Consider the following 21,663-nt stretch of genomic DNA (forward strand, 5'->3'; position numbering starts at 1 on the left):
ATCCAGTTTAAAACAGAGACCCCTGTAAACAAAAACACCCTGACCTGGGCAAACCCCAAGGCTCCTGGCCAGAGGAACTTTCTTTTCCTCGCGCTGCCTTAGCAGGACTTCTAATACTGTTCCTGAAGACCTGATCTAACATCACCCATTTAACCGGACAAGCTCTTCGTATGACAAAGAACAGAGACCAATGCCAAGATGTCACTCAGATCAGACACAAATTAGGTGTTGGTCCAGCTGTGGAGCACTCCAGCACATTACACACATTTTATAAATATGTGCCTTTGGCACAACCAGGTCATCCAGTTATTTCTGTAAGACAGCCAAATAAGTTAGCTAAATCTATTCTAATACTTCTCTTTCTCACCTTGCTTGTCTGATCTCATTTTGGATTAAGCTTCGCAGCCTGTATTTGTACAGCACTTCCCAGGCCCTCCTCCCTGTCCTTCACTCTGCTGGGCGCAGTACGAAGAATTTGGGAGCAATAACCCTGCTCACAGTCCAAAACAAACCAGACAAAGAAAAACAGATCTGCCCCAATGAGGTATCCAGGGTCACCTAGAAGATCCCACAGTCCACCACACGGGTAAGGCATAGTGCCAACTTGCCCCCATACAATAGCGCTTCAAATATCTTAAACATTATTCAACACATTCTATATGTTAAAATGTCCATCTCCTTTAAAGAGGCTGCCTGCCAAAGGCACACCATCACAAAGCATCTCACATGCTCTTTTTGATTCCATTACACAACAGTGACAACAATCACGGCTCACAGTGCTTTACCGACATTTTAAAAAAAAAATCACAGTGTGGTTTTAAGATACAACTGAAGACCGTCTCCACTAATCAGTCTAGGTCTGACTTTTCTACTAAGCAGTTTCCTACAATAGCTTTTGCAATACACTGCATTTAATTTTGGGTGATGAGTAGGAATATTTCAGTGAACTTCAACACCACACACTATCAAGGCATTCATTTTATTTTAACAACAAATTTATTGTTCAGATACTAGAAACTCAACTCTGGCAAGCTTTTTAATATGCATAAGTATGAGCATGTTTCATAGAAATAAAAACATTTCCCATTCTGCTCAGCATGAAAAAGTGTTATCTTCTCAGCAGAAATGGACACCTTTGAAAAGAAAATCCTTGAATTACAGTAAAAAGTATCTGAAATCCCATAGCTAACACTGATCAGCAAGGTAAAGAAAGTGAGGTAATTTCCAGACCCCCATTAGAGATGGGATACTAATTTTTCAATCTGCTGTGAAACTGATTTCAGTAACATAATGGAAAGGGGAGAAAATTGCATATTACCATATTACCATGCATGCAAGAAAAATGTTTGAAATGTCCTATTTATCATCTTTCTCTGAGGAATGTGGATTCCTTTATACTCCTTGATGATGTGATTCACAGATCAGCACTCTGGGAATCAAGCCTATGCCCGTTTATCAGTGTAATATGATCATTTAGCATAATTAGCACATGTTATTTCAACACTACCATGGACTTGGACCAGACCTGAAATCTAAATATTTGCCATACATTACATCCTAGTGCCCAGTGCTCCATAATGGTGTAATTTAAGACACTCACTTGACATGCTTTCTCTTCTAGGGGCAGAGTTAAGGCTGCTGTGGGAATTCTCACTTTCATAACATAAGGCAGTTTAAACATTCTAGGTAATGTTACATTAATTTCTGCAGTATCAAGTTTTAAAGGAGTGGAAACAAGATGAAAAAGCTCACAATACAGCAATCATTTCAGGTGGCATAAAGATGAACAGAAAGAAAACTCCTGGAACAAATAACAACCATTTCAAGCTTCCCCATCTATCTTTTCCCTAGCATACTCCATCACCCAAGAACACAGCCTGGCTTTCCTAGGACACAGGAATCAACCGAGCACCACTCGGTATGATTCAGAGCGTGGCACGCGTGCAAAAAGCAATTAAAAAAATCACTGCAAGATGTAAACACACGGCAGCCTTGCAGGAGAGACATTTTATGCCTAAGCCAAGGCTTTTTATAGTTTTCTTAAATTCTACAGCATGAAATGTCATAGGTTCTTTATCTTACATACTGTGACATTTTGCCTCATCCACCACAAATACAGATGTTACCTATATCAATGCCTAACACCCCTCAACTATCTCTTCTTTGTCTTGCAACAGAACTACCCAGAAGCTATTCGTGTCCAATAGCAAATGTACAGATTCTGAGCTAGCCGTACACTTCTTATTAATAATACATCTTATTACTAATTTTTTCTCTCAGAGACATACAGGTTCTACAAGTAATGCTTTCCACAGCCATTGGACAACAGAACTAAAATCCCTCTCGGTGTATTTCCCAGTTCTCCTTTATATAAACAGCACCCCAAGGTCAATTTATCTTTGCCATATCCCCAAGACCAAGTCACTGTGTGGCATCACCTGTAACGATGATTTACACAAGAGTGAAGGAAAGCTTCAGCATTTCTTTTTCTTAGCCCCACCTAACATGTTCTTTGCCTTTTCCAATTACAGGGACATTATTTTCCTTTGCAGACTATAATCTCTCACCACTTATTCCAAAATGTACAACAGTAGGTGTTCTTTGCCTGCAGCTGTCTTTACAAGTTTCACACCAGCGGCACAGAAGTCCCTAAGAGTCCTCAGCAAGCGATGGGCAAGAGTGGACTATTACATCTCTGCTGCTCCCATTGCTGGGACCTACCAGCCTGCGCTCCTCCGCTGCCTTTGGCATTCAGCAGAAAGGTGGCTCTCACCTCTCCTTTCCCTTTCCAGAAGTTTCTCCCTCTACTATGTCAGAAACACAACGAAAGACAGGCAACACCACATTTTCCACTCACTTCTCAGTCAAGTCTAAAACGCTGAAAAATGTAGGGAATGTAAAAACTCACAGCAACAGGCCCGCAGCCGCACTAGAACACCAAATGTGAGAGTAACAGTGGGTCCATCCTCCAAGATGAGTTTATTTTTCCAAGCCTATTTATAAAATTATGCTTGCACAAAAGGACAAAACTCATATGGACTAATGAAAGTGCTACCAGTAGGAACCCTGTTGGGCTCTTCCCTGCCTCCATTCCCTTCAAGTGTCAGAGGCTGGTAAGGAAACAGAGGAAGAAGAGTATTTGCATATAATGAAGCAAATTACTGTCCTTTTCTGTTATATTTCCTTGGGAATCTATAGGAGCACTTGGAGACAACGTCACCAACAACCACATTACTCCGGACTCTCTCCACATGTGTCACCAGAAAATAGGAAATTACAAGGTCTCAGTGTTGGCCCAACTCATCTCCCCTTAACGTCAATGTGAGCAGCATTAAAGGTCACATTGACTAACCCCAATTATCCTTCCCAGAGATCTTACTTATTTGAGGTAACTGAACGTATGCCAATGGCAAAATCACAGACCCGACATGGAAAGATGAAGAAGACCAAAGTGAACTTTGCTGCCTATTGGACCCACCTCCCATCACAAACATAATCACCTCAAGAGGACAAAAAGGAGAGATTGCGGAGAGGAACAGGAAAAGTTATGTCACATCCCACCTGCTTCTGAACAAAAGGAGTAAGTCTAAATGCTGGTCTCGAGGGCATAATACACTGATTTCATCTGGACTCAAATTTAAATAATGGCAACAGGGAAAACAGAGATTAAGGGGAAAAGCAAAACTTGTGTGTCAATTAAATCATAAATACTAGTCAGAAAAATCCCGTGCTTCTTCCCCTTTGCAATTAGGTCCCCTAAGACCCTAAAACCAAGACACCTGATGACCTGTTCACAGTAGCAAGAACAGAAATTAAGCAGGACCTCCGTGTTAGAAGAGTGCTACAAAAATTGCAAACCAACAAGAGTGAGACCAGGATTTCCTCCAACCATGTGGAGGAGAGACACAGAACAGTAACATCTGCAACATTTAAAAGCCCATCAGATTATTGCAGCTGCATACAAAAAAGTACAGGCTGATTATTTTTAAAAATGTGATTATTCACCAAACTTGGTCAAAAGAAATGTTTCCATTATTCCATTGTTGGTGGTGGTTTTTAAACAAATGCTTTCCCTCCACCTGCCTCACTGTATCACGATTCTGAAACACTGATTTCAAAGTCACAAAAGGTACTCAAGCATATCCATAAGGAAATAATTAATTTTAAAATGTTTTCAGATTTCCAATATAAGGCATTTTTTAAAGGTGGATAAGAAAACCCAATTTTAAGAATGGTGTTTTCAAAACTAACTACTGCTCCTTCCAGAACAGTAAATGTGGAACTAATTAGTTGTCTTCACTTTCAAGCTTTTCACACCCAGTTTTAAGAATTAATTTACCTTTTTAATTAATAGTTATTTTAATACAATTTTAATTAATAGTTAATTAACTATTGCCGCTGTTGCCAAGAGAAAGTCATGCTGATTTCACAGTTCATACAGTCTATTTACCATACCTACTGGAGCACACAGACACCTCAACACATCATACACATCAGCTCTATACATCTTCCACAAAGTGAAGTAATACTATATGAACACTACGTTCACAGCTGACGTTAGGCTTTGTGTCAAGCACGTGTAGGCAATCAACCAACCAAACCAGCTCCCTAGAGACAGAAGAGACAACAATTTCAGCAACTGAATTAATTGAAGTAAAATATAGCTTAGCAAAAAATAAAACCAAAAATATTTCTAAAATTCAAGAATTAAACAATCCAAGTTTCCCACAGTTCCACTGCACAGATGATGGCTAGTTAGTCGAACTGATGCCACACACTGCATGATGTCAACTTGATATAAAGATGAACTTCATTCACCACTGATGTTATGAACACAGCATGATTTGCAGCAAAGGCAGAAACGGTCCGAGACTAGTCCTTCAAATCATAAAATCCAGCGCCAGGTAGTGGTCCTAGCCACACCAGAGGTACATTGCTTACCTTGATGTAAACCATGTCTATACAGTAAAATTAAGAAAGGAAAATCAAGTGCTTGCAAGAAAACTGTTAGAGGAAAGAGGTCTTGCTGTTGACCAAGGCAAATGTTGGCAACAAACTCAAAGAAGCAAGAATCTTCCGACAGACCAGAACTGGTGAGACAAAAACCACAGGCAGATGCAGCTGAAGCTCGGTTCATGCCCTCCATGATTCACTAGAGGACTCAGGTAGGCACAAGGTTGCTACAGCAAATGATGCAAGGAACAGCTATTCTGCAAATTCTTCAGAAACTTGGATCTTTCACCATGTTGTCTACATGAGTGGGGAACTGTAGTCAACAGCCAGGCAATCTGTTCAATCTACTGTTCAACAGCAGAAGGAGGTCAGGAGACAGGGCTACCTTCCAAATCAGAATATATAACATGAGGGCTAGCAAACACAACAATGTATAACATGAGGGCTAGCAAAACCTGGAAGAAAATTCAGATCTTTTCTCTTCTAGAAAGCTCAGTGACTGGTAGGCACTTATCTCCTGATAACCATTAGGTACATCACTACACTCAGTCCTCTAAGATAAAGCATACTTGTCTTTCACTTCCTCGAATTATGTCCCAAGGGCAAGCAAAGTCTGTTTGCTTTTGCAAATGGATGCTCTGCACTAATGCCATCAGCACCAGGTAAATACCTACTTTGGCTGTCACTTGACAATTTCAGGATATTTTGTACCCAAAGCATGGGATGAGTGCATTTAGTAATAAAATTAAAAGATACATCTGTAACCACTTTCAGATCTTTGAAACATGGCTGTCTAGTGATCCAAATAGAAACAGCCTGATAGCGATCTCCTGTTGACTTCAGAAAAACATGGACCAATAGAGCATAACCTCTCATTGCCCCTTAAGAGTAAAGGATAGCGATGCCTTAGGACCTTCAGAAAAGACAAGTGCCTTAAGCAGATTTGAGAAGTGACTTTCAAGTTTTACAAAAAGAGGAATGAAATACTCATTGCTAAATCAGGAAGAAAGGTGGAGATTCCTGCACAAAGCAACACTCGTCTCTACAGCCCTTTAAAAAGCAGTTCAGAAAAAAAAGCTGCATATCTAAATGACTTGAACTAGTTTTGTTTGCCTTGTTGTGGTTTCATGTAAAAACAGTGAGGAAGAAATGGATTACAGACAGCCAAACAGAACATGCGGCGCTCTTACCATACAGTGAGCTTCCTCAGCTCCTCAAAGAGGAATTGATGGAGAACAGAATGAGAAGGAAGAGTTGAAGATGGAGAATACACAGCTAGGAAAGCCAAGCTATGATGACACACAAGCAGGAATTTTTCAGGGAAAACTGACAGCTTTAAAAAAAGACATCTTGAGAAATTATTTTAAGAAAAACAGAATGAAAAGGAGAAAGATTCTTATAAAAGTGTTGGGAGATATTTTATGGTGACCATTCACCAGGAAAGGGTGGAACATGGAACTTGGAAAAGTGAAATCCATGCAGAAGAATTTACATTGGTGAGGGAGCTTAGGTCTCCGTCTGTTCTCATTTCCTCCTCCTGGTTCTCCCTAGAAGATCCCTTCTCTACTTCACAGTCCTTTCCACTTTGCCTTGTATAGTTGGAATAGAGAACACTTCCAAAAAGCTTCTGTTCACAATGAAGTCTCTTCCCCTCTTTCATATCCCTCTACAGATAACTGGTCCCAGCAACCACTTTTACCATGACCTTCTTAACCTAATCTACAACCACATTCACCTGAAATACTGTCCTGGAACCTCCCCGTTACCCACCTGAAACAGAAGCTTCACACAGGATCCAGCCCATCTTCCATCTTGAGTGGTTGTAATGGGAATAAGTTGAAAATTTTTCCAGAGTTGCAGTTCCTCCCCCTTGCTCTTCATCTTTACGGCACTGAATAGCTCAGCAATAGGTGTCTAAACAATTTACATCCCCCCCGTAGCTGCCTCTGCTGCTATCGATAGTGTCCCAGGTGCTATGAAATGCAAAAGTCTTGGCTGTCCTGCCGCTTTCTCCATTGCTGGGAAACAGATCAGCAAAAGTCTTTGTAACACTCAGAGCCACTGTTACTTGGCAGAACTTCATGAGACAGGACAGTAGCACTGGAGAGATCCAAATGCTCTGCTCTATGAAAAAGAATAACTTTATTTATATTTGGAAGGTTTCCCTTACAGGCTTTTAAGACAGCCTTCTACTTTTTTTGTTTTACAAGGAGACAATCTCCTGTCTGCTTGTTAGTACAGGTCTCTTCTACTGCCAGAGCCATTATCCTAGTCCCCTGATGGTACTTTGTCCACATGTATATAAACACATATAAACAATACTCTGCACGCTGTCCTGCAGTGCAAACAACATAGCACACATTCTTAGAATGTTGCTTTCAGTCCTTCACAACTTCAGACACACTTTCTTCAACAAAGCAAAGTAACAACCTTCATTCACATAAGGTTACAGTCCTAACATAAAATGCAATTCAAAATTGATTTTGGGATAAGAACGAATCTGAGAAATCAAAAAAACTGTTCAAAATAAAGCTAATTGAACATCCTGGGCAGAACCACCTTACACTGAACTGTATGCAGAGTTATAGGTAAAGAACAGCAAAAGACACACAGAAAGGAAAATATGCTTTCAAAAGCATTCTTGAATTATTTAACCTTTAAAAATTAGTAAATACAAACCAAAAGTCTAAATGCCTGTGTTCAGCATGAGTTCTGGGTATGGCTGCAATCACCATGAAAACAGTGTTTGTCAACATATCACCATAAGGCACTTGAGGAGACAGCATTCACCACCAAATTGCAAAAAACTAGGAACTTGGGTTAGTAACACTAGACAGAGTATGCAGTGCTGTCTCTCAGCCTTTGCCCCTCTATAGCCATATTCATTTTGAAATTAGCAATGATTATCTAGAGGTTATAGAGAACAAGTAAAACTACCGATCAGAAAGTACCACTCATCTAGCTTTGTCACAACCTTTTTTTTCTTATGAGTCTCCCCGCAGTGTCCTAAACCCAGGATTCCTTCAACTTCAAGCCCTGCCTTCCACAATTCTTCGAGTCAAATGGCTTCAGGAGTGAACTTGAAGGACACCAAATACAGGACAGTTCAGAGAGCCCTCTGCTCTCTAGGATTTGAGTTGATCCCTGTTCCCCAGGCCAGTCACAAGGTTTAAGTCTCCTTCAGACTTGCTGGGTGTGACATTTCAGCTCTCTGTTCATGTACCACCTCATCCTTCCTCTTCAGTCCTTCCTCCCAAGGGAGGGCTGCAGACTTCCTCTCCCTTAGCCTAACTGCCTTCTCAAGACTCCTGCATTTTCACTTACTCCCCCCATGAGCTCCTTCTCCAGTCTAGCCCTGCCTCCTCCCCAGACATGCCACATAAAGATAATACAGCCCTTGTGGTCCTATGCCCACATGAGGTTGATATACTCCATCATATCCTTATTATGAGTACACACAGACCACTCCAAGCAACTATAAATCAGTGAAGACTGCCCACAGCGAAGGCAGCTGTACTTTCACACCATCAGTGTAGAAACTAAAGCTCAGTTAACACAGGTCAACTGATTCTAGAGACACACAGTGACTTGGCCTGAGAAATATAATCGGCTATTCACTAGTTAATGCATAAAGAGGTTCTGCATTTGTAACAGGGATCATGGAAATAAACACCCTAGCTATTAGTCACTTCCACCTTCAGAAATATCAGGCGTTAGAACAGCATGACAGAGTTTGCATTAGAAAGGAGAACTCCAACAGCAAAAGAAAAAAGTGCTTTCAAAATAATCAAGAAAAATTTTCCTGTTATACCATTTGAAACAAAGATTAATGCAAACTTCAAATCTTTTAAACTGATGTTGCTACTTCAGCGTCATAATATTACAACATCATATTCACATCACTGCAAAGGAAAGCTAGGCTTAATTAATACCTTTGTCCACTTAAAGGCTTATTGGAGCACATGCTTATGATTTAGTCTGCCTCATCTCCCTGAACCTATCCCCAGAACATGCCTATCTGTTTTATACTCTTGATTTTAAAAGCTTTTCAACAATAGGATTTTTTTACCTCTCCTCAACAGGCAGCTTAACAGCTTAATACATATCACCGCCATCAAAATGCAGTTTGTTACCTACTGGGGACCCCGTATTTCCTATCTGTCCTTTCTTCTGTGTGAAGCACTGAGGTCAGATGCTTCCTGTTTTACTGTGCTTGCAGACAAGGCAAAACCAGCAGGGCTCTGCCCCAGGATTGTGCCCTATTCTACAAGCTCTAGCCCTCAAAGTTTATTCTTGACAGCAGTGAATGCAAGTCCTTGGAATATCAGAAGAAACAGTTTAATAGAGCCTGAAGGGGAAGTGCTTTCAAAAGCAGGCAGAGAAGCAACGGTGAGGTTGGGGTTGAAAGGCAGTTTAGGTACAGTGCCGTCTAACTGCGGCAATAGACACAGAGACACATAACCTTCCCAGGAACACCTGAGCAATGAGGAAAGCATTTGGTATCTCAGTGGAGAACGACATCCTGCCTCATTACAAACACACCACAGAAAGTATGCCACTGAACACTGAACCAGAGAAAGTGACCCACAAAACCAATTTCATGGGGTTGGTTTCTTTATTTTTCCCCAGGAAACATTGCATTGACATTCAGCAATGCAAGTTTCATCTGAGGCAGGCTACAAGGAGCAGCAGAAACAGTGTCTAGAAGTCAGCTTTAGAAGGCCAGGAGAGAAAATGAGGAAGGACAGAGCAAACTAGTGATAGCTCTTTTGTCTCCAACAGACCATCTTGTTACATGTGAGCAAAATACACAGAAGTTTGTAACATCCCAATAGGCGCTTTTCCTCAAAATTAAATCCTAGCATGCGTTGTACTGAGTGAAGGCAGCTCCTCAGCACATCCCTACTTTACCACAATTTCACTGCCATGTAGAGAAGAAAAGACAAAGACTTATTTGTATCCGCTCACATTCTCTGGGTATTGCTAAGCTGGTCCTACCAGGATTGACTCAATCCTCAGGTCCATTAACAAATGGGGAAATGCTCTGCTGATCCTGACATGTCCATTCTATTTTCTACAAAGAAAGTAACCCTCGGGTAAGAACTCTTCCTCGATCATATAATGTCCTTCCACAGGCTGGGCATCCTGTTTTAATGTCATCACACTTTCTACAAGAATTCTTAAAGAACGCAGCTTGACCTATCCCAGAAAGCATCTTTACGTGATGTTACACTAAAAAGGCATTTTGTACATTGAGAATCACTAAAGGAAAGCAAGTTTTCAGATAGAAAGTATCTTCAGCCTACCAGCCAACACACACACACACCTTCCAGCACAAGACCTTAACACAGTGAAGAAAATTTTTAAATTTTTTAAAAATTCCTCAACCAAGTATCTCAGAAACACATCAGCATCCTTAAACCTTTCTCCATTTCTTCGCTGGTGGTGCTTACAAGTACTGCCATAGTTTTACACACCTCCTTCCTTCTCAGACCAAATGGTTGCTTGATCTTAGGATCAGAGAATTCATGTTGGAGCAGGCCTGAGGTTCTACTCCTGCTTTGCTCTACACAGGGTCAGCTACGGGGTCACAACAGGACTTTACCCACTTTGGTCTTGAAAACCTGTGAGGACAGTCATTGCACAGCCCCACTGGGCACCTGTTCCAACACTTCACTGTCCTCACAACAGAAAAGGTTTTCATTACACCTGGCTTGAACCTCTTGTTTCAACTTGTATTCGTTGTCTCTCATGCAACTACTACGTACCAATGCGAAGAGCCCAGCTGTTTCCTTGATAACGTTCTCACAAGTACTGGAAATTTTACTACAGGTCCCCTGAAAGCCTTCTCTTCTCCAGGCTGAACAAGCCCTGTTCCCCCAACATATGCTTCTCATACTGCACAAAGGCCCTGAGTGCACTGAAAGACCTTTTCAAGGCCCTGATCAGCCTCACCTCCACCCCCACTCTCTGCCCATGGCCCTGGGGGCTCCATTTAACTGTCTTTGGCCTTCAGTCCCTGCCCACGCTGTATCATAGGTGCCTGTCTCCAGCCATGCCTGTGTATGGTCACGGACCCTCTTGATCCAGACCCCGACTGACCCATGATATAACTTCCTCACTTGACCTCGGACCTACCTGTATCACCATGGACCAGTTCAGTGATAACCAAACTGTGCCTGTCCCTAATTAACGTCACTGGGCCTGATCCCGACCTGCTTACTCATGTCTCAACTTCATCTTGGACCTGCCTTATCACCACAAACCTGCCTGGTGATATAGACTCTAGTTTGGCACTGGATGCCTAACTCGGTACCATGGGACGGTGCCCTGGCTGGTGGGGCATCTTCCTTGCCAGCTGGGTTACCCCTCAGCTGCCAACCCCCCCCCATCCCTTACCAAGGGCCAGCTGTTCCACAATTCATGCTCCAGCCCCCAGTGGTCCTAGTGGCCTTCCACTGGACTTGCTCCAGTTCATCCATACCCTTCTTGTCTCTGAGGGCAGAAAACTGGATGCAGTATTCTAGGTTCTGTCTAAAAAATGCTAAATGCAGGGAGATGATCACCTCCCTGCATTTATGGGCTGTAGTCTTATGAATATATAACCCTGTGTACTGTCAGCTGCCTTTGCTTGCAGGGCACACTGCTGGCTCATGCCCAGCTTCTTTAAAGCGTTTTATGCATCAATAAATGCAGTGACATTCTTGCAATGTAGAAAACTAATGGGGCACCAGTTACTCGCAAACAGCATGATTCTGAAACATGACAACAGTGAAAAACTGAGATGGGTTTTCAATTGTAAAACACGAATGCAACAGGAATCTTAACATACTGCTTCTAAACAAGCAGCTTCTTCCGACTGAGGCCAAATCAACTCCATACCAGCTCTCACAGAGTAATACTGAGACAGCATCTTGCATTTTCTAGTGCAACGTGCTCGTTTCACATGCTACAAATGTGAAAGTAACTCTTCCAACCAGTGCTGCAGCCTCAGTGTTGTTTTCCTATTTTATTTTGTGTTGCTGCCATATTTCACTCTTTTAATTGCAGGTTTTTAGTTTGTGTATTTGGGGAGGGAAGGGTTAAACACTAAAAATACACAGTTGTGTTGGAAATACCCTCATCGACAGGCTGAGGTTTGGCATGCTTTGGAGGAAAATAACTTAAAATAGCAAGGAAAGCAAAAACTGTGGGATATGCATCTCTGATGGCTATTTTCCGTTAAAATAACGACAATAACTAAGATACCACTGACGTTCCCAGTTAACCCTCTACCCTCCTCAAGACAGATGAACAGGATCATTCTAACCTTAGAGTTTTGTCTGAAAAATGCAAATGATACTGCAATATTCGTATTCTGACCCCAAGGCTTCCTCATGCAGCTTTATTCTGAAGGAATTTTTTTTAAAAGTGTGGATACCCAAAACTGTTAAGTCTTACAGCCCCACTATAGAAAAGGCCTTGTCTGTAGCATTTGCAATTTGAATTTCACAGGTCTAAAAATACAGAAGGGAAAGTTCTGGTGGCAGAAGCTACATTAGCTCCGTCAGTTTTCATTCTCGGAGCTCAGAAAAAATGCAAAATGGAAGCAAAGGGTATAGAACTATGAGGACTGATTTTTTTTTCCTTTGTGTTATCAACCATATGCACATCGCATTGATAATTTATCTTTTGTAATTTTTAAAATTATTAAGTGTTAACTTTGGCCCCATAGTCTATACCAATATAACTTAGATTAATGCATTTCTTCGGGGGCTATTATCCTTTACCATTATACACCCTAGCTATAAAGACCTTAATCTATCAACAACTAAACCATTAAAACTACCTGTAGCACCTGCTACTAAGAACTTCGCTGCGATAATATGTTAATTTTTGGCATCCACAGGTCAAGTTTAGGCCCATCTAGGAGTAACAGCAAAAACAGTGTGATTTGACTCTTACGGCTCTTCTGAAGAATATCCAACTTTTTCCCAGCGAAATCCCAGGTGACTTACCCCCAAGTCTTATAACAAGTTCAGTGCAGTCAGGTAGGAAAATCAGATGCCCCCGTTCCTAGCGCTGCGGCTCAAACCACAAAACTACGCAGAGTAAAAGCACAGAACGCAAAAGTTGATAAAAGGACTACGAAGCGCAGCTTTATTCACCCTTGTAACCTAGTTTCCCCCCCTCCAACACGGCACCCCCGTGCCACAGGCCCTGCTCTGCCCATCAGACACTCCGGAGCTCAAGGCCCGTTGGAGGGGGGCAGCGCTCCGCGCCCCCCCGGGGAGCAGGGTGCCGGGCGGGCGGACATCCAGCCTTCAGCAAGAAGTTTCCAAAAGCTCCAACAGGAAAAGGCAGCGCTGGAGCCCGGGTTTACACAAGGGGGAAGGAGGAACTGCTGGCACCGCGGCTGCCGAGGGGAGCTGTCAGCCCACCGGCCAGCCCGGGGGTCGCCCCCATGGCCCCCCGGGCCGCGGTCCCGCTCCCGCCCGCCGCCGGGGCTCCCCCGCCCACCCGAGCCGCGGCCCGGCGCCCTCGCACCCCGCTGCAGCCCCGGGGGTGTCAGGGGGGTGGACGGGAGCCCCCCGCTGCCAGCAGCGCCGTGGCAGCGTGTCCCCCCCGGTGGCGGGGGCAATGCCCAGGCGAAGCCGTTCGCTCCCGTGAGGGGTGGGCAGCGCGGGCTCTTCGAGGGAGCAGCACCGCGGACCCAGATGCCGCCGGGCTCAGCTCGCCCCTCGGAACTAACTTTCCCGTTTCCGCACGAAATCACAGACGCTGAGGGCGCGGGGCGTTGCTGTTTTACACCACACACCCCTGGCCCCTACGGACCACCCGCACCCCTACCCCGGCCCGCCCGCCGGGACCCCGCCGCCCCTCACAGACCCCGACCGCCGGGCCGGCGCCCCCCGGCCCCTGCGAGCGGCACCGGCTGCCCCCCGCCGCCCCGCTCCCGCCGCCTCCCCAGGCCGAGAAGCGCCCGCAAGTCCCCGCCGCCCCCCGCGGCGCCGGGTCTCACCCGCGGGTCCCTGGGCCGGGCCGGGCCGGGCCGGATGGGGCCGAGTGCTGGGGGAGCTGCGGCGGCACGGCAGGACACGGCTCCGGCCTCTGCCAGCGGAAACGGGAGGAGGGGCTGGGACCGGCACTGCCGAGCGGGGAGGAGCTGGGGGCGCTGCCCAGGGGAGGCTCCGGCCCCGCGGAGGAGGGGAGGCAGCGCCGCCGGCCCGGGCCTCCAGCGCGCCTCACGACGCCCGGAGCCGGCCCGGCCGAGTCTGGAGCGAGAGGCCGCCGCCGTCCTGCGCCGGATCGCCTTGGCGAGAGCTCTGCTCGGAGCCGCTCGGCCGGGGCCCGCCGCGCTCCCTCCGCCGCCCGTGCGCCCCTCGGGTGGCGGCCAGCGGCATCCCCCGCCTGCCCCTCCCGGAGCGGGGGGGACGCCACCGCCTCCCCGCCCCCGGCTGCCCCCCTGCCCCGCGGGCCCCGCGGCGGGGCGGCCCCTCCGGGTGCCTGCGGGGAACCGCCGCGCCGCGAGCCGGCGAGCTGGGATGGGCGCAGCCCACGGCAAACGACACAGCCGTGGCGAAGGGGCTCGGTGGTGCCCAGCCCGCGGCTGCCGGTGCACGGCGGTGGCTGCCAGCGCCGCGGGTGAGCTGGGAGCGTGCGGCTGAGCAGTGCTCTGGCAGCGGGAGCCCGCAGCCTGCGCCGCTCCCTGCGGTGCTGTGCGAGGGGAGGCCGTGCCGGAGGGGCGCCGAGGGCCTGCGGAGTCCCCGCCTGCCTTCCCCGGGGTGCCGGTGGAAGTGCCACAAAAAGTGAGTGGAGCCAGCTTCAAGCGGGGGCCCCGCAGAGGTGTCCCTCCAGCCTTAACGCGGCTGGGAAGGGCCCTGGCACGGGCTGCCGAGCCCGGTGTGTGCGAGGCGGACGTGCCTGGCATCGGGGCAGACACCTAGAGATAAACCAGTGCCGGTTTGCTCATGGGCCTCCTGGGGGGAACTGTGTTTTACAACGTATTGAGTTGAGCAACTGAAGGCTCTTCTGTAAATATCTCTGCAGAAGGAAGACCTGTTTCATGTTCTTATGTCCCCAGTGTATTCCCGTTTCCTTCTCCGGTGTTGCTGTTCTTGTCACACTTCTCAATTCAAGGGCATGTTCACATGAAATATATTCTCTCGTACCTTCCATCCCACCCTATGTGGATTTTTACAGACCGCTTGGTTCAATGAACAAGATCTCGAGCATCCTGGTGCTCCTGCTGCCAGCAACATGTGCCAGTGCCACCTGCTGCATGTTTGCTCCCCTCTCCCCCAGAAGAGAAGCATGTGCGGCAGCTTTCGGTTCTTCATTTATGTACAAAAGTACAGAAATGTTGCTATGTATTCACCTTAAAGCAAGCAATGAAGGAAATCTCTTTTGCAATGCAGCAGGAGATACAGAGATCTGTGGAGAGAATTTTGGCACTTTGGTTCTGGGCTCAAAAAAATGTCCATCTCCTGGATGCTGTAGCTCTAATGCAGTAACATCCAAGTGGGCAATGATTCAGTAATTTCTTCTGAGTTTTGCTTCAGCTTCAACCAGCTGTCTTCCGCAGGTGACCAAATCTAACGTGGGAACACTCTGACGTGGGCCATACAATGAGGTACAGAAAGTTGCACCTCAGCAGCAGTATACTTGAATCTACGGCATCTGAGCAGCAAACCTAATACATACATATGTAAACCAGCTTTGAGTAACTGCATTTGAGGCATCTAGAAATGGACACACAGCTTTCCAGGGTGATTCACTGAGTATGCCCCCTCTGCTGTAACAAACAGATTGCTTTGGTTCCCAGCCACCAATTTCAGATGAAATAGTAGCGTGGCAACTGTAGTGAGTGCTGTGGGGAAGTTAGGGAGGTTAAAAATGAAAGTTGGTGCTTCTCTTTTTGGCGGAAAGAGATCATTCATTTACAGTCTCTAGCTTTGCTACATTCAGGTTCTTCCCATGATTATTGGTGTATTGTCCATTTGAAGGAGGTGAGTGAGGTGCTTTTATTTAATGAGGCATTGCCCATTTTCCTCAGAATGAGCACCAGTATAGCAGAAAAGCGTTATGAACATGAATACACTTCCATTATTTCCACTGAAATTATTAAATAACCATGCTGCCATGAAGAGAATGGCAGTAAGATGCAGAAATTCTCCATGTATCAGGGGAAGTTTCAGTATTCCATGAAGTGTAAGCGTTCCTTCAGGATCTTTGTTTCATACGTGCTCCCAAGCCACTTTCCAGACAGTTTTACTCCTGATCCCTGATCTCTTCTTTGTGAGGTATTCATGAATACATTTATGAGGCCAAAAATGGTATGGATCACAGATCCGGTGTCTTGACTAGTTGCTGAATCAGCATGTTATATTACCCAAATGCCGGCAAAACATGGCTGCCAGCATAGCGGATCTGGATCTGGCGTCCAAGGGAATTATCCAAAAAAGCAGACTTTACAAGGTGTGGGACACACCATGATGGGAGGAGAAGCTGCTCTTGGGGCCTTGAATGTACTAATAGGCCTCAGGTACCCTGACTAGCTTTACCTGGGGCACTTACGGCTCGTTAGCCTTTATCTATGCCCAGGACTGGACATTCCAGACTGAACTAGGTTGTAGGTCTGTCCATATCTAGTCAAGGATTGACTTCAGCCCTGACTCGTTATGTGGTCTTTGTCTGACACTGACTGGACTGTTAGTGGAACCTTTGGCAACCCTTGCTCCAGTTAGATGCTATGGGACTCTATCCCAGTCTGAGGTTACTGACAGAGTTGTAGTCAGCCTAAGCTTCTGGTGAGCCTTCTGCTGTAGAGTAGCCCTGCTCTTGCTGTTCTGTTACAAGCATGCCAGTTGTCTGCTGCCTTGCTACTTGGTTTTGATCTACACAGTGCTTGCAGGATTGATGAAGCGGCATGACTCCCTGACACCCTCTTGGAGGCTCAGCATGTGCTCTCTCTGACTCTGCTACAGCTTTAGAGCAAGTTTGAAGGTGTTCTCACCTGTCTGAATTAGTTCTTATTCTTTGCTGTCACCACTCAAGTTCTTCAGCTCCTTCATCTGGTCCAAGATGTCAAAAATCAGCTGAATAATGGGGACAAAAAAAATCACAGGGAAACCATTGCACCAGAGGCTAAAGTGTGTATGTAATACTCAAGAAAATAACAATCCTTGGGTCTAGATGTTGAAGTAGAGATTTAAATTCTATCTCTGCCTCCAGGCCTATCTACATGTTTTCTTTGTTGGCAACATCAGCTTAAGACATTCCCACCCCCTCATCACAGATAAATGAATTAATTCAAATGAACTTGTCTTACCTGAAGTGTTTCTTTTGGCTTTGAAGTGAAGATGAAGGGAGGGCTCCTGTCTTACCTAATTCTGTGTTGCTCAGACCCATGGTCTGTTGTGTCTTATCTCAGAAGACTATCTTGAAGTGGAATAATTTTGGTAATCGAGTTTGACATGATTGCACAAGCAGATGTAGCTGCACAATTGATGGCTGATAAACTGAACTGTGTGGGTTAGAAAAGAAAGGAGCCACAGCTGAACGGAAACTTCTGAGCTGCTTTCTTGTAAAGAAAGTATGTATATTTAGAACCCTGTTTTGTCACTTTATCTTCTAATGCCTCAGTGTTGCAGCTGCAAAGTGATCAAGGGAATCAGCTTTTGCTGTTTTGTCCTTTGATTTCACAGCAAGTTTTTATAGGCTAAAGGTTAATATTTCTAATATTACTGCCCCAACAGAAATTACACTTGTAAGACACTCTGGTATCTTCATTTATTGTTGGTTGTGTACAGTTGAATTTAGCCTTTCCTCTTGAAACTAAGCTAGCTCTTTTTTACCATAAGCTCCTTTTTACTGTTTGCTTTCCTTTCTTTTCAGCAAAATTGCAGCTGGCTCTTAGTTCTGATGTACTGTCTGGTTCCTTCTGGTGAAATTCCAAGAAAGGAAGCCTTGGGGACAGAGATCTGTAGTCCTGTCAGTCTTTGAGGTATTTTTGCATGGATCTCACCCAGTCTGCAAGGGGACAGAAGCCTTCTAGTCCAAATCAAAATTTCCAGTACTCCTTTTGACTCACAGCTTTATTAAATCCTCTTCATCTGATAGCCTCCATAAAAGTGAACTCTCCCAGTCACACGAATTTTCTGTTGGTTTCTCCAAGTTTGAAAGGTAGGTAAATGTCTCTTTCTGACCCTGGTTATTGACCAAGGAGCTGTGAACTCCAAGAACAAGAGCAGAAAGGGACAGAGCAAAGGCTTTCATTGCTACAAAGTGAAAACCAGACCTGCAAGAGTGTCCCTAAATCAACTGTCCTAGGATTTAATGTTATTCAGCCTGTTGGCTTGTATTCATTGCTTCGATAACATCTTAAAACTGTGCTAATCTGGTTTTATTCATTATCAGCTGATGGACTAAATAGAGTTCTAGGGCTCATCTCCTTTAGAGACTACTCTGTGGGGTCTGCTGTACCAACGTAAACCTGCAGTGAATGCATGCATGGCACCAGGCTCATGTTTGCAGAAGAGTACCAACATACATCACAAGCAATTTTCCATAGCTCAGGACTAAACACTGCCCTTTCTTGTCTGGGCTTCCATTTCAAATGTCTGTGTTGGCCAAAAATACTATTCCCAACAGTCAGTCTTTTTTCTCATTGGTGAGATTTTATTTGATTTGTCCACACGTGGCTCAGAGATCAGGAAGGAAATTGCATAGGGCTGAAATAGGTGGGTGCATGCACTGGTAAGGGGCTGTAGCCAGCTGGTCCTGTTCATACCTACATGGCCAACTGTGGGGGCTGGCTGGTTTACAGAGAAGTAGCTAATTCTGTCCCAGGTGTTTCGGTCACCTTGCTGTGGCTAGCAATGACACCCGATGGGCAAGTGCGGGACTGCACCTGCATGGATTTTTCATACTCGGTGCAGAACCGCAGGCATTTCAAGATGTTCTGCTTTCTGCGTGTTTAAAGTACTTGGCTTGTCTTTCCCCAGGCTTGACTGATTCTGGTTACCAGCCATGCAGATCTTATGGAAAGCTGTTGGCAGCTCTGCCTCTATGTTGCTGTTGTCAGTTCCTGAAGGCATTTATTTGACTTGGAGAGAGTAGCCACAACAGAACTTCGTGAATGAAGGTGTAAATTTTGCTTAATAATAGTGCAAAGGGTGCTTCTGTCCTTTACTTGCCACTTCGAGCTCCTGCACAGTGAAGGTTAACAGCACTAGCCCTGCACACTTCTTCAAAGCAACCTCTGAGAGTGACAGGTCTGCAAGACTGCAGGGAAAAATACTTCACTACACATAAAAAATAAATGGAGCCCTTTTCCCATGTTAAAAACCAAACCATCTTTCTCCAGCTTTGACTTCATGGCATCATCTTTGCTATCCTGCTTCCCAGCATCCTTTCCTTCCCATGCTTCAAAGCACAGGTTATGACCTAGACACAGGCCATGAGCAGCAACGTACAGTGTGCATGGCAGAGACAGCGGCATGTCAGCTGCTGCACAGTAATGTCTGGTGAAGACTCATCCCTGTGGGGGACCACCTACGTGCAAATAGAAACCTGCACTTGGACAGTTACAACAGATCAACTGACGTGCAATAGCTTACCAAGCAAGTCATTCAGTTAGATCCTCTTCTGCATCAAATTGGCTGTCCAGACCCACTGGGACTCCAACAGTGCAGGGCCTGATGCTGTAAGGCTAGTCCTGGTGCAGCTTGTCCTCACCCGAGCACAAAAATTGGAGGTCCCCACTGACTGGAAGCTAGCCAGTGTTATTCCAATCTACAAGAAGGGCGTGAGGCTTCGAAGACTCAGGAAACTACAGACCTGTTAGTCTAACCTCAGTACCTGGAAAAATTACAGAGATCGTATTGGGCGCTATTGAAAGGCATTTAAAGAGCAATACAATCATCAGGCACAGTGAACAAATTCACAAAGGGCAACTCCTGTCTAACTTAATTGATATCCTTCTACGATAAAGTCACCCACCTAGTGGATGAAGAGAAAGCGGTGGCTGTAGTCTTTCTAGTAAGGCTTTTGATACTGCAACATGAGCAGGTCCACAGTGCGCTGGATGAAGGCTCAAGGGCAGAGCTCAGAGGGTTGTGCTGAATGGGGCTACCTCTGGCTGGTGGCCAGTCACTAGCCAAGTCCTTCAGAGGTCCATTCTAGAGCCAGTTCTCCTCCATATTTTTATCAATGATCTGGTTGCAGGAGTTGACATTAGCCAGTTTGCTGAAGATGCTAAACTGGGAGGTGCTGTTGACTCTCTGGAGGGACACGAGGCCTTGCAGAGGGATCTGGATACATTGCAGCATTGGGCGATCATCCACGGCATGAAATCTAACAAGAAAAAATGCTGGATTCTGCACCTGGGATGAAGTAACACTGAGCACAAGGATAAGGCGGGAGAGGAGTGGCTGGAGCACGGCCCTGCAGAAGGACCTGGGGGTGCTGGCCGGCAGCCGGCTCAGCGTGAGGCAGCAGGGTGCCCTGGCAGCCAGGGGGGCGAACAGCACCCTGGGGTGCATCAAACAGCATCACCAGCCGGGCAAGAGAGGTGACTGTCCCGCTGCATTCAGCGTTGGTGCGGCCTCACCTCAAGCGGTGTGTGCAGTCCCGGGCCCCACAATTTAAGAAGGATGTGCAGGTCCTGGACTGCAGCCAGAGGAGGGCAACGAAGCTGGTGGAAGGGCTGGAAAGAATGTCCTGTGAGGAGTGGCCAAGGACTCTGGGTTTGTCTAGATTGGAGAAAAGGAGGCTGAGGGGTGAGCTCCTTGCTCTCTACGGCTTCCTGAGGAGGGGAAGTGGAGCGGGCAGTGATGGCCTCTTCTCCCTGGGATCCAGTGGCAGGATGCGTGGGAATGGTCCAAAGCTGTGTCAGGGGAGGTTCAGACTGGACATGAGGAAGCATTTCTTTACCGACAGGGTGGTCAGACACCGCAACAGCTTCCTAGAGGGGTGGTCGATGCCCCACGCCTGTCGGTGTTTCAGAGGCATTTGGACAAGGCCCTCACTAACATGCTTTGACTTTTGGTCAGCCCTGAGGTGGTCAGGCAGTTGGACTAATGATCTTTGCAGGCCCCTTCCAACTGCAGCCACTCTATTCTGTTCCAAAATTGTACCCTTACATGAAGCACATTCAGTAGGGCTTTACAAGTAGACTATACTCTGGTCTTCTGTTTGAAATCTCTGCTGAAATGGAAATCCTCAGGATTCCTCACGTGCTAGGCCAAATAAAGCACCCTCTGTGGGGCCTGGCATCGCCTCTTCCACGGACAGCGAAGTCTTCATCCTGCAGCGGATGTCTCCGTGTCATTGAGTGGGTAGCGCCGTTAGATTTTCACCAGACTCTCACGTTCACCTCTGCCACTCAAGTTTTGTATTTGTGCATCTGTCCTTTGACAGTTAGGTCCAACGTGCTGTCCCGTTTTGGATCATGTTCTGACTATGCACCTCTCAGACACTGATTACCTTTCTGAGATTTACCTTTCATTTGCCATCTTTTTCCTGTTCTTTTAAGGACATTTTAAATAATATTCCAAATAATTTTTAGCATTTATTCTCCCAGTTCAAGCCTAGTGTTTCAATGCTGTTCAAGTCGCTCGAGTTCCCTGTACACCCTCCGCTTGCCAAAATCTCCTTTGGTGCTATCCGCAGATGAATTTACCTTGCTGCTTTCTCCCTCCTTCAGACCACTGGTGAGGTTAGAAGAGA

At 45.9% G+C, this 21,663-nt stretch overlaps 1 protein-coding gene across 2 annotated transcripts in view; it reads right to left on the minus strand.

The window, feature by feature from the left end:
- TSPAN9 (tetraspanin 9) overlaps positions 1-14,069 on the minus strand; it is a 184,893-nt gene extending 170,824 nt beyond the window's left edge. The window contains exons 1-2 of one of the 2 annotated variants that reach the window (XM_040594596.1): positions 13,955-14,041; positions 12,951-13,034 (exon numbers count right to left, since the gene is read on the minus strand). The gene's annotated coding sequence lies outside the window, so the exon portion shown is untranslated. Of the gene's footprint in view, positions 1-12,950; positions 13,035-13,954 lie in introns of both variants that reach the window. The other variant, XM_040594597.1, reaches the window with a different exon arrangement.
- Between the last annotated feature and the right edge of the window lie 7,594 nt (positions 14,070-21,663).

Source organism: Falco naumanni, chromosome 5 (assembly GCF_017639655.2).
Source record: "Falco naumanni isolate bFalNau1 chromosome 5, bFalNau1.pat, whole genome shotgun sequence".
NCBI lineage: Eukaryota > Metazoa > Chordata > Aves > Falconiformes > Falconidae > Falco > Falco naumanni.